This window comes from Myotis davidii, unplaced genomic scaffold (assembly GCF_000327345.1).
Source record: "Myotis davidii unplaced genomic scaffold, ASM32734v1 scaffold8, whole genome shotgun sequence".
Taxonomy (NCBI): Eukaryota; Metazoa; Chordata; class Mammalia; order Chiroptera; family Vespertilionidae; genus Myotis; species Myotis davidii.
The window spans coordinates 4403070-4416519 of NW_006299520.1; the positions used below are offsets into that span (position 1 = coordinate 4403070).

Genomic DNA, 13450 nt, shown 5'->3' on the forward strand with positions numbered 1-13450 from the left:
CAATACACAGCAGGTTTGGTTTTTTTTAATGTTATCTTAATACACTAAAGCATACAATAAATTATTTCATTTTGGTAATTATGAAAATGTCAGAAAGATTTGTTGAGAATGACTACATTCTACTCACTGAAATAAATACTATATTCAATTTATTATACACTAGAGGCCTGGTGCACAAATTTGTGTGAGGGTGGAGTCCGGTTGGCCCCACCCCTGATTGGGATGGGAGGGGTGGTTGGGGGTGGGGCCAGCTGGGGGAAGGGGCCAAAGGCAGTTGCCTGGCTGGCCCTGCCCCCTGGTCAAACTCCCGGTTGAACTCCCAGTCGAGGGGACAATTTGCATATTAGCCTTTCATTATATAGGATATTTATATACCAACTACCTTGAAGACTAGACAGTTTGGTTCTGATATCAGTAGCAGGTCTTTCTCACTAAAGCACTGGTGAGCTAATGGCTTCTCTGTTGGTTCTTTCTGGATCTGCTTCTGTATGTTCTCCCTACAGGTGTGGAGTCTCCATTTGTTGCAGGGTGCTTATGACTAGTCACGGAGAACACTGGACTTTGCGGATATAGTCAATAAATCATACAGGCTTCAAATATTGTGATATTTACCATTTGGTGCTGGATAATTTTTAATTCCTATAAAATATTCTTGAGCTCTTTGCTGGGATGCAGGAAAGTTTTGATCCTTCCAGATCTGGGTTATAGAATGTGTTAGTCAGAATTATAGAAGTCCTCAGCCTGTTTCTAATTGTTCCCTACTATTGTGGTGAGACTCTGCCTAATGACCTGTGAATCATAAAGGTTTTCTTCTTAGCCAGTGGGAACCAGTTCTAGTCCCAGTCCTTTATAAAAGGTGGGCACTGTTTCTTTAAATCTTTTAGGTTATTATTTTCCTATCTTTGAGCCATTTTCTCTCATTCCTGAGATCATCAGTGCTCTGCTGCATTGTCAAGCAGATCTTCTGTTCAGCTCTCTCCCCTCTAAATCATTTCTGAAAATTCTAGCCTTCCTGGTCTCATCTCTCAGGAATATTACTCAACTCATAGAGTTATGGAGGCTCCATGTGAGCTCCCCTCCTAAGGTTGGAAAATTCCTTCAGTGTAGTAACGGGGACAGTCATTGAACTAGAACTCACCTCGTTAGTTTTCCGTTTCTAAGGAATCACCTTCGTTCATTATTTGATATCTGTTTTCAAAATTCTTGCTTTTCACGGAATAGAAGTGTTAAATTTTAATGAAAACTAGCTTATAAATTATTTTTTATGACCACTTCTTTGATGTTGTATATCATATGTTTCTTCATTTTTTTTTTCACACGGCAGGGTAAATTTGATTTTTGTAACTTTATCTTGGTTGTAAGCAGAGGTCTCTTTGAAGTACTTGTTAAGTTTGAAAATTTGCTGTAGATTTTTTTGAATTTAAGAATTACATAGTCACATCTTTGGCAAATTATGGCCTTTTATTTCTTCCTTTTTAACCCATGTTTCTTTTTTCTCCCTTTTATTTGCTTGTCTTATACTGGCTAGCTGATCCATTACTATAGGAAGAAGTGCTATTCAAGGACATACTTATCATAATCTTGAGGTGGAATCTTTAAATAAATATGATGTGCACTGGCTGTAGATACTTTGTAAGTAAGGTTATTATTCAGATTAAGTAAATGTCCTTTTTAAATATATTCTATTGATTTTTTACAGAGAGGAAGGGAGAGGGATAGAGAGTTAGAAACATCGATGAGAGAGAAACATTGATCAGCTGCCTCCTGCACTCTCCCTACTGGGGATGTGCCTGAAACTAAGGTACATGCTCTTGACCAGAATCGAACCTGGGACCCTTGAGTCCGCAGGCTGACGCTCTATCCGCTGAGCCAAACCGGTCAGGGCAAGTAAATGTCTTAATCTTTATTTGTTATGAATTTTATAATATATTAGATTTAAATTTTATCAAATTATTTTCTTCCTCTCTTTTGCCCCCTTATTTTCTTGATTATTTTGATATACTCATATTTTAAAATATTTTATATACTACCTTTAAATTTTATTTCAGTTACAGTTTTTATTCAATATTATTTTGTATTAGGTTCAAGTGTACAGTGTTGTGGTTAGAAAATATTATTGACTATATTTTCTATACTGTACTACACATCTCCATTATTCTATTGTAACTACCAATCTGTACATCTCAATCCATTCACCTTTTTCACCCAGTCCCCCAACTGCCCACCCCTTTGGCAAGCATCAGCCTGTTCTCTAGGTCTATGAGTCTATTTCCATTTTCTTTGTTTGTTTATATTTTTCTTTAGATTCCAATGTAAGTGAAATCATATGGTATTTCAGTTGGCATAATATAGTCAAAGTTCACCCGTGCTGTCCTAAATGGTAAGATTTCGTTCTGTTTTGTGGCTAATATTCCAGTGTATATATGTACCATTTTTGTCCACTTATCTACTGATTGGCACTTGGGTTGCTTACACAGTTGGCTATTGTATGTAACCCTGCAGTGAACATAGGGGTGCAAATATTCTTTCAAATTAATGTTGTAGATTTCTTCGGATATATAGCCAGAATTGGAATCATTGGGTCACAAGGCAGTTCCATTTTTAATTTTTTAAGTGCCCTCCATATTGTTTTCCATAGTGGCTGCACCAATCTTCATTCCCGCCAAAAGCGCACAAGAGTTCCTTTTTCTCCACATCTTTGACAACACATGTTGTTTGTTTATTTATTTACTAGAGGCCCAGTGCATGGAATTCTTGCACTAGTGTGGTCTCTAGGCCTGGCCGGTGATCAAAGCATGAGTGTCTGGTGTGGAAGGGCAGGACCCAGCTGACCTCTGGCCCCTGGGCAGCACCTGGTCCTCTCGACCCCCACGTGCCTCCCTCCACCTGAGTCATCAGGCCCAGCCCGGCTCCTTCAGAGCCTTGAAGCTGGGCAGCGACCCTGCTCTCCCCCACTCCACTGCCACTCGTTGCCGTCTGCGGGGTGATTGGTGGGGCGATCAGGCCCTGCTTGCATCCGCCTTGGCCTGGCACTGCCCACTCACCTGTGGCACCATCCCACCACAATCCTACTCTTGTTGGGGTCCATCAGGGCTGCCAGTGCTGTGTTGCCAACACTCACCATGTTCCGTGCTGCCCATGTCATAGGGAGTGGTTGAATTCCTGGTCAAGGGGACAATTTGCATATTAGGCTTTTAGTACATAGGGTTTTTCAATATTTTTTTTTATTGATTTCAGAGAGGAGGGGAGAAAGAGGAAGGGAGAGAGAGAGAGAGAGAGAGAGAGACATCAATGATGAAAATCACTGATCAGCTGCCTCCTGCACACCTCCCACTGGGGATTGAGCCTGCAACCTGGGCATGTGTGCTGACCAGGAATCGAATTGTGACTTCTGGTTCATAGGTTGTTGTTCATAGGTGAGCCATAGGATGTGCTAGGTGATATCTCATTGTGGTTTTATTTTAATTTATCTAATGATTAGTTGCTTTGAGCATTTTTTCATATGTCTATTGGCCATCTATATGTTCTCCTTAGAGAAGAGTCTATTTAGGTCTTTTGCCCATTTTCTAATTGGATTGGTTTTTTTGGTGTTTAGTTGTGTAAGTTTTTTACAAATTTTGAATATTAACCCCTTTTCAGATGTATCATTAGCAAATATGTTCTTCTATTCAGTGAGTTGTCATTTCATTTAGTTGATTTCCTTTGCTGAACAGAAACTCTTTAGTTTGTTGTAGTCCCATTTGTTTATTTAATTTATTTTGTTTATCTTGCCCAAGGTGATATATCAGAAAAAAATATTACTAAGAGAAATGTTCAAGATTTTAGTGCCTATGTTTTCTCCAAGGATTTATTTGGTATCACGTCTTACATTGAAGTCTTTATACCACTTCAGGTTTATTATTGTGTATGATGTAAGAAGGTGGTCTCGTTATTTTTTTGCACATATCTGTGAAATTTTCATAATATCATTTATTGAATAGACTGTCTTTACCCCATTGTATGTTCTTGCCTCCTTATCAAATATTAATTGACTATATAGGTATGGGTTTATCTTTGGGCTCTATATTCTGTTCCATTGAACTATGTTTGTTTTTATTCTAGTACCATGTTGTTTTAATTGCTGTGGCCTTGTAGTATAATTAGATATCTGGTATTGTGATACCTCCAACTTTGTTGTTCTTTCTCAAGATTGCTATGGCTATTAGGGATATTCTGTGGTTCATTATACATTTTTGGATTATTTGTTATAGTTTTGTGAAATACGACATTGGTATTTTTACAGCAATTGCCTTGAATTTATAGACTGCTTTGGGTATGAACATTTTAACAATGTTAATTCTTCCTATCCATGAGTACAGTATATGCTTCATATATTTGTACTTTAATTTCATTTTCAGGGTCTTATAATTTTCTGAGTACAGCTCTTTTACATTGTTGGTTAAAATTGTTCTTGAGTATTTTTTATGCAATTATAAATGGAATTATTTTATTAGTTTCCCTTTCTAATAGTTCACTATTGGTATATAAAAATTAAACTGATTTCTAGTTATTTACTTTGTATTCTACTGCTTTACTGAATTTATTTATCAGTTCCAGTAGTTTTTTGGTGAAATCTTCAGAATTCTCTACTTACAGTAGCATGTCATCTGCAAATACCAACAGTTTTATTTCTTCCTTTCCAATTTGGATGCTTTTTATTGCTTCTTTTTGTCTGATTGGGGTGGCTAGGACTTAAAGTACTAAGTTGAATAAGAATGTTGAAAATGGCCATCCCTGTCTTTTTTCTGATCTTAAGGGAAATGTTTTCAGTTACTCCCTCTTGGGTATGGTGTTTGCTATTAGTTTGTTATATATGGCTTCTATTATGTTGAGATATGTTCCCTCTATTTCCACATTTCTTAGAGACTTTATCATAAATGGGTGTTGGATTTTGTCAAAAGCTTTTTCTGCTCCGATTAATATGATCATATGATTTTTATCCTTCATTTGGTTTGCGTGTGTATCACTTTCATTTATTTGCAGGTATTATGCCAACATTTCATCCCAGGAGTAAAGCCCACTTGACCATGGTGTGTGATCTTTTTAATGTATTGCTGGATTTGTTTGCTAATAGTTTGTTGAGGATTTTGGTATTAAGTTGTGTCAGGGATATTGGCCTATACTTTTCCTTCTTCCTAGTATCTTTATCTGATTTTGGAATTAGAATAATGCTGGGCTTGTAAAATGAGCTTGGAAGTGTGCCCTCCTCTTGAAATTTTTGGAATAGTTTGAAAAGGATAGGTTTTAGTTCTTATTTTAATGTTTGGTAAAATTCACCTGTGAAGCTACCCCTTCCAGGAGTTTCATTTGTTAGAAGTATTATTTTTATTACTGCTTCGATTTCATTAGTTGTAAGAAGTCTGTCCAGCTTTTCTCTTTCTTCATGATTCAGTTTTGGAAGATTGTATGTTTTTAGGAATTTATCCATTTTCCCAGGTTTTCCAACTTGTTGGCATATAGATTTTTGTAGTATCTTCTTACAATCCTTTGTATTTCTGTGGTATCGGTTGCTACATCTTTCCAGTTTTACTTATTTGTGTGTGTTTTTTTCTCTTCTTTTTCTTTATTTGACATAGGCAATTCATTTTAAAAATTTTTATTGAATTGATTGAGGTGACATTGGTTAATAAAATTATATAATTTTTAAGTGTACAATCCTATAATACATAATCTTTATATTATATTGTGTGTTCACTACCCAGAGTCATCACTTATCTCCCCTTTACCCTCTTATGCCTCTCCTCACTCCTCTTTCTCTCTGATATCACCATATTGTTTTCTGTGTCTATGAGTTGTTTTTTATTTATCTCTTTACCTTCCTGTTCTTTTTTTTAAGTTTTGTTAAAAGGTTGTCAATCTTGTTTGTTTTCTAAGATTCAGTTCTTGATTTTATTGATCTTTTATACAGCTTTCTTTTTAGACTATATCTTTATTATTTTCTTCTGCTCACTTGGGTTTTGATTTTTGTTCTTTTTCCAGTTTCTTTAAATGTAAGTTTGAAACCAAAGTGTTGTGATTGGATCCTGGTTCATTGTCTTGCAAAATCAAAGAACCAGTTCATGGACAAAGAAGGTAAGTGAAAGCAAAGTTTGTTTATATAGAGAGACTCCCTATAGCAGGGAGGGGCCCAGGTGGGTTGCTGCAGAAGCTCTCTGTCTAGGGGGTAGATACATGCCCTGCTTGCTACTGACTGGTTCTTTTAAAGAAGTCTGCCTTAGCAACATTCTTGGGATTGGTATACGCTTCATGGCCTTGTGATTGGTTATCTGCAAGCTGCCTACCCTATCAACATTCATACTTTTTAAAGCTCAAGTTCCCCCTGGTGGGATGGACCTGATTGAGGTCTGCCGTGTCAGGTTCGAGGTGATTTCACTGTCTTTTCCCGCTCAACTGGGTTCAGCTCTAAGTCACTTTGTTTCTGCAGATGGGTTCAGCTCGAGGTCACTATGTTTTTTTGCAGCTGAATTCAGCTCTTTATTCTACTTCCCCTTACATGGTCTCATCCCTAATTACCTAGCTCTCTTCTATCTCCTCCAGGTTAGATTATTCATTTGAGATTTTTTTATTGTTTATTGAGGTATGCAGTACTATGAATTTCCCTCTTAAGATCGCTTTAGCAGTGTCACATAGATTTTGGATTATGGAGTCCCCATTTTCTTTTGTTTAAAGATATCTTTTGATTTCTGCCTTGATCTCACCGTTAACCCATTCATTGTTTAGTAACATTATTTAGCCTCCATGTGTTTGAATGTTTTTCTTTTTTTCCCTATTATTCATTTCTAATTTCATACAATTATATTCAGCAAAGATGCTTGATATGATTCTAATCATGTTAAATTTATTCAGACTCTTTTTGTGCCCTAACATGTGGTCTGTTGTAGAAAATGTTCCATGTTCATATGAAAAGAATGAATATTCTGCTGTTTTGTAGCAAAATGCTCTGAAGATATCAATTAAATACATGTCATCTAGCTTGTCATTTTAAGCGGTCTTTACCTTGTGGATTTTCTGCCTGTAAGAACTAACCATTGATGTCAGTGGGGTTTTAATTTCCTACTATGACTGTATTACTGTTGATCTATCCTTTTATGTCCATCAAGATTTGCTTTGTAAATTTAGGAGCTCCTATGTTGGGTGCATAAATGTTTACAAGGGTTATATCCTCTTGTTAGGTTGATCCCTTTATCATTATGTAGTATTCTTCGTTGTATCTTACTATAGCCTTTATTTTAAAGTCTATTTTGTCAGATATAAGTATTGCTACCCCAGCTTTTTTTTTATTTCAAATTGCATTAAATATCTTTTTCTATCTTTCAGTCTGCATGTGTCTTACCTTCTGAAGTGGGGCTCTTGTAGAAAGCATATATGTGGGTCTTTTCTTAACTAATCAGCTATCTTGTGCCTTTTGATTGGAGCACTTAAGCCATTTACATTTAAAGTACTTATTGATAGGTAAATATTAATTGCCATTTGTCTTTTATAACTCTGTTCTTCTTTTTTTCCTTTCACTTAAAGAAACCACTGTAACAGTTCTTGTAACACTGGTTTTGTGGTGAATAACTTCTTTTGTGTTTTCTTGTCCGAGAAGCTCTTTATTTCTCCTTTATTTTTAAATGGTAGCTTTTCTGGGTAAAGTAGTCTTGGTTGTAGGTTTTTGTTTTTCATCTCTTTGAATATTTCTTGCCGATTCCTTCTGGCCTGAAATGTTTCTATTGAGAAATCCGCTCAGTTTTTTGGGAGCTCTTTCATAGGTAACTGTCTTGCTGCTTTTTAGATTCTTTCTTTGTCTTTAACCTTTACCATTTTAATTACCATGTGTCTCGGTGTGGGGCTCTTTGGGTTCATCATGTTTGGGACTGTCTATGCTTTCTGGAACTGTTTTACCAGGGTAGGGGAATTTTCAGTTATTTTTTTTAATAGGTCCTCAATTACTTGTTCTCTTCTCATTTTGTTTCTTTCATAATGTGGATATTGTTACATTTGGTTTTATCTCAAAGGTCCCTTAAACTATCCTCATTCCTTAAAATTATTTTTTCTATTATTGCTCTCATTGGGTGTTTTCTGCTACTTTGTTTTACAAATCACTGATTTTATCCTCTGCTTCATCTAACCTATCTTTTTTTTTTCCTTCTAGTGTGTTCTTCATTTCAGATATTGTATTCTTCATTTCTATCTGATTATTTTTTATGGATTCTATGTCTGTTTTCATACTGTTGAAGTTCTCACTAAATTCCTTGAGCATTCTTATAACCATTTCTTCTAACTCCATATCTGGTACATTGCTTGCCTCCATATAATTTAGCCCTTCTTTTTGGGGAGAGGGGAAATGTTCTTTCATTTTGGGAATGTTTATCTCACCATATTGATTGCCTCATTGTATGTGTTTCTGTGTATTGGGAAGATCTGCTATGTCTCCCAGGCTGTGTAGGGTGGCCTTATATATTAGATGTCCCGTGGAACACAGTGGTGAGTTTTCTTTATCACTTGTGCTGGATACTCCAGGAATGTCCCTGTGTGCATATGGTCGACCCTCAGGCTGGTTTACTGTGAGGATCAGTCCCAACCATAATGAATGAGCTGTTGTGCAGGTACTGATCACATGAAGCAAAATTTGCCTCAGCAGGGTCTGGTGCCTGCTTAGATTGCCATTGGATGTGCTGCTTGTGAAGCTAATTGATTCCTGCTCTGATGTTGACTGAAGCTTGCTGCCGGGAGCCGGTCCATCCTTGCTGTTTCAAGGGACCTGGCATATATGGCATACTGTTCCTAATATATTTGCTCACCTTCTTGGCACTGTGTGTTTTAACCAAGGTCACCTCTCCGAGAAAGGTTGTTTCCCCAGGTAGAGATTTTCCCCTGAAGTTAGGGAGGGAATAAAATCCCCTGGCTGGAGAACCTAACCTGAACCTGGCTGGAGAACCTAGCGAGAGAACATGGCCACAGAACCTGGCTGGAGATCCTAACCAGAACTTCGCTGAAGAACCTAGACATAGAACTTGGCTAGAGAACCTCGCTATGATGATCATCTGAATGCTGTCTCCATGTCATTCCTTCTTCGCCGACTCTGTCCACACCTTTGGGGACCCCTGGACCTGCTGGGGTTGGACCCCAGCAGCTTGCTACTGGGTGTGTTGATTCTGAGGTCTCTTAAGAGGGATTATGGTGCAGGTCAATGTCAGATGTTGCCTGCTTATGGGAAACCTTTTTGGAGGTACAGAAGGATCCAAAGTTTCTGGTTGCCTCTGCAAGTTCTAGGTGTGTGGGAAAAACCAAGATGTACACCAATGCTGGCTTCCATTAGCACTAAGCCCAGATCATTTCCCAAGTCATCCAGAGATCATCTCCACCTGCCTCTGCCTGCTGGCTGCTGGCTGGTTAGGCTCAGTCACTGAAAGAACCTCTTGTGGCATTAGAGTTGCATGAGGAAGATTCTCAGTGAATCACCAGGTAGGGGTGAGTGGTATTCACCAAACTGATACTCTTTCATACTTGGTGCAAACTCATAATTTTTTAAATGCTAAAACAATAAACATATTATAAGAAGTAATTTAACATTTAATATGGATACAAAATCTGTTTTACTGGTTTCTAAATCTTGTATTTATCATCTTATCACTTTAATGTTGAATTTTTTACAGGATTCTTCACATAGAAGCTTACTTCGGAAATAATTTTCAGGTTTTTGTTCTTTATAATATGTTTATTTATAGTAGTATATTTCTCTGAAAATACAATTGTAGCCTTATTGCTAAAGTTCTGACATGTTAATTTTCATTTCAAGATATTTTAAATTTTATTGCCTTTTTTTTGTCAATGGGTTATTTAGAATTATATTGCATAACTTGTTTTGGAAATAAGTTGAGTGATTTTCTAATCACCTGTTTGTTAGTAATATCTTCCCAATAAATAATTGATTTTACTTTTTAGAACATTAGAGGTTTACAGAAAAATTGGGTGAAAAGTATAGAGAGTTCCCATTTAACCCCTTACCCACCCTTACACAATATCTCTATTATTAACATCTTGCGTTAGTATACTACATTTTTACAATTGATGAGCCAGTATTGATACATTAATATTAATGAAAGTCCATAATTTACACTTGAGTTAAGTCTCTGTGTTGTATGTTCTATTGAGGTTTTGTTTGTTTGGTGTTGTTGTTAATCCTCACTGGAGGATATTTTTCCATTAATTTTTAGAGAGAGTGGAAGAGAAGGAGGGAGGAGAAGTAAGAAAGACACATCCATTAGTTGTCTCCCACACAGGCCCCAGCTGGGGTGAGAATTGAACCTGCAAGCCAGGTACATGCCCTTGACTGGGACTAGAACCCATGACCCTTCAGTGCATGAGTCGAGGCTCTAACCACTGAGTATATTGGCCAGAGCCATTCTATGGGATTTGCAATGGTTTTCTCCAGGTTCATCGCTTATCCTTTTATTCTTTTAACATTGTCTTCCACAGAACAAAATTGTAGTTATATAACTTCAGATCATCCGGTTCATTCATAATTTTGCTTTAATACTAAAACATCATCACCCAGCCCAAGGTCACCTAGATTTTCTTCTATGGTTTCTCAAGGTGTATTGTACTTTTGAGTTTTAAATTTAGGCCTATTTTCCATTTTGGGTTAAAGTTTTGTGTGCAAGGTATAAGGTACATGTCTAGATTTATTGGTTTGCCTGTGTCTGTCCAGTTGTTCTAGCACCATTTGTTGAAAAGACTATCCTTTCTTCATTAAATTGCTGTTGCTCCTTTATCAAAGAACAATAGACTATATTTGCGTTGCTCTATTTGTAGGCACTCTATTCTATATTTGTCTATTATTTTACCAATACTACACTGTCTTGATTACTGTAGAGTTATAGTAAGTCTTAAAGTAGACTAGTGTAACTATTCCAACTTTGTTCTTCAAAATTTTGTTGGCTTTTCTGAATCTTTTAGATTTTTAAAATTGTTTTATTGACATTAATTATTTAATACTCAATAATAATTGATTCATCTATTATTCCAACTGGCATTTGCTTTCTAATTTCTTCATACCACACTAGCTATTTTGCCTCAAGGATTCCTAGAATTTTAATACTTAAGCATCCATAATAAAAAAAACATTATTGCTTTATTACTTTGAACAAATGTTTATCAAATCAATTAAGAAAAAAATAAATATTTTTGTTTTACTTTCAGTTATTTCCTCTTTGATTCTTCTCCTTTCTTTATGTAGATCTCAGTTTCTGGCATATCATTTTCCTTCTCTCTAAATAATGTTTTAACAACATTTCTTGCAAAGTAGATCTACTGGCAAAGAATTCTCTCAATTTTTACTTATCCAAGAAAAGCTTTATTTCTCTTTCACTTTTGAACGATAATTTTACAGAGTAAAGAATTTGGGTTTGAGTGTGGTTTTTTCTCTCAACACTATAAATATTTCATGCTATTCTTATATTGCTTACATGGTTTCTTAGGAGAAGTAGAACATAATTCTTACCTTTGTTCCTCTAGAGGTAAGACTCTCCCCGCCCCACGCGCCCCCCCGCCCCCAGCTTATGTCAGGATATTTTCTTTATCTTTAATTTTCTGTAGTGTGAAAACGATATGCTTTGGTATAGTGTTTCAGCATTTACCGGCTTGATCTGTGTATGACATTAATGTGGGTAAATTTTCAGTCATTATTGTTCCAAGCCTTTCTCCTGTTCCTGTCTTTCCTCTCCTGGTATTCAAAGGAATTTGTGGACTGGAACATGCAGTGTTCTCCTGGGCAGACTGGTTCCTAGACTCTTTGTCCAACCAGAGTCAAAAATGAATCCATGGACAGAAGGTGGTAAAGCCAAGGTGGAAATTTATTAAAGACCAAGTACAGGCTCCCACATGGGGAAGGGGAAAGAATCTCACAGCACAGACTCCCATGTGGGGAGGGGGAAAGGGTCCCTCAGAACAGAATCCCACGTGGGGAGGGGGAATGGGTCCCCCAGAGTTCCTTTTGGTCACTATTCCTTTAGAGTGGTTACTATAGTAACTCCCAGGCTCAAAGTTGAACCTCATATGGGACATGTGAGGTTCTCCCCCCACCCCCTTCCTTATTGTTTTCCTATTCCCTTTGGGCTTTCTTCTTCTCCTTCTGGATGAAGGGCTTCCTTCTCTTTAGTTTGTAAACTGGAGGCCTGATGCACAAAATGCATGCAAGGGGCTCGGCCCTTGCAGCCTGGCTTCGTCCAAAAGGTTGTTCTGCTGTTTGGTCTAATTAACATATTGGCTCTTTATTATATAGGATATATATATCTTTTGCTGTTCCCAGCTCCCTCATTCTATGGAAATGTACCTGTTGCAGCTTTTCAACTCCCTTATTCTATGGAAATATACCTTCAGCTGCTCTGCAGCCCTGTGCTTCTTCCATGGTCCTCTTAATTTCTAAAATTACTAAAATTTCCTAAAACCTGTCTTTTTCACCCTCCAAAATTCCTGTTGCAGTATCCCCATTACACATATGTAACACCTTTTGTAGTTGCCTCACAGATTTTGGGTATTCTATTTTATTTCTGATCTTTGTTTTTAAGTTTTCAAAATTTATACTGTTAAATTATCAAGTTCAGATATTCTTTCCTCAGGAAATGCCAATCTACTAGTAAGGCCTTCAAAGGCATTCTTTATTTCTATTACTGTTTTTTTTTTTTCTTCTTGTATTTCTTTTTGGTTCTTTCTTACAATTTCTGCTTAAATTTTTATATGCTGTCTACTTTATCCATTATAATCCCAATGGAAAAAATTATTAGTGATAATTGTTTTAAATTCCCAGTCTGATAATTCCAATATCTCTGAGTCATCTGTCTGTTCAAACTTTTGTTTTGTTTTGATTTTTGGTATGAGTTGTAATTTTTTTTGAAAGCTGGGCATAATATACTTGGTTAAAAAATACCTACAAAACTAACAACTGTAAACAGGCCTTTAGTAACGCGGTGTGAGGTTGAGGTGGCTAAGAATTTTATCAGCCTATGATTAAGTCTCAGCATTTTAGTGAGCCTGTACCTCTTGACTTTGAACTTCACACGTGTTTCTCAGTTACTTTCTCTCTCCTTAGAGGAGCATGCAGTTGGGTATTTCCCTTCCCCTATGTCAGTTAGGCTCTGATAATGCCAGCAGGATGCTCTGGTTAACTGCTCTGGTGGCAGATCTTGTTAAGAACAGATTGCTTTGGGGTATTTCAAAATGGTTCCTTTTCCATCCCTGTGCCAAAGACCTGAGGGAATATTTTCTTGTTCTTTACTTGGGACCCAGTAGAGCTCCCAACTGTAAGTTTCAAATATTTTGGGGCCCTCTTATGGTGACCTGTAGAATTTTTAACTCGGAAAGTTGTCCACATTGACCCCTGAATATTCATCAATTACAGTTCAGTTTTTTCTGCCTTGGCCCTGTTCCC

The 13450-nt window shown here is 36.9% G+C and overlaps 1 long non-coding RNA gene across 1 annotated transcript in view; it reads left to right on the forward strand.

The window, feature by feature from the left end:
- The first annotated feature begins 2361 nt into the window (after nucleotides 1–2361).
- Nucleotides 2362–13450, forward strand: part of LOC107184900 — a 14322-nt gene continuing 3233 nt past the window's right edge. The window contains exons 1-2 of the long non-coding RNA XR_001515799.1: nucleotides 2362–2400; nucleotides 6464–6467. This is a non-coding gene — a long non-coding RNA (uncharacterized LOC107184900). The remainder of the gene's footprint in view (nucleotides 2401–6463; nucleotides 6468–13450) is intronic.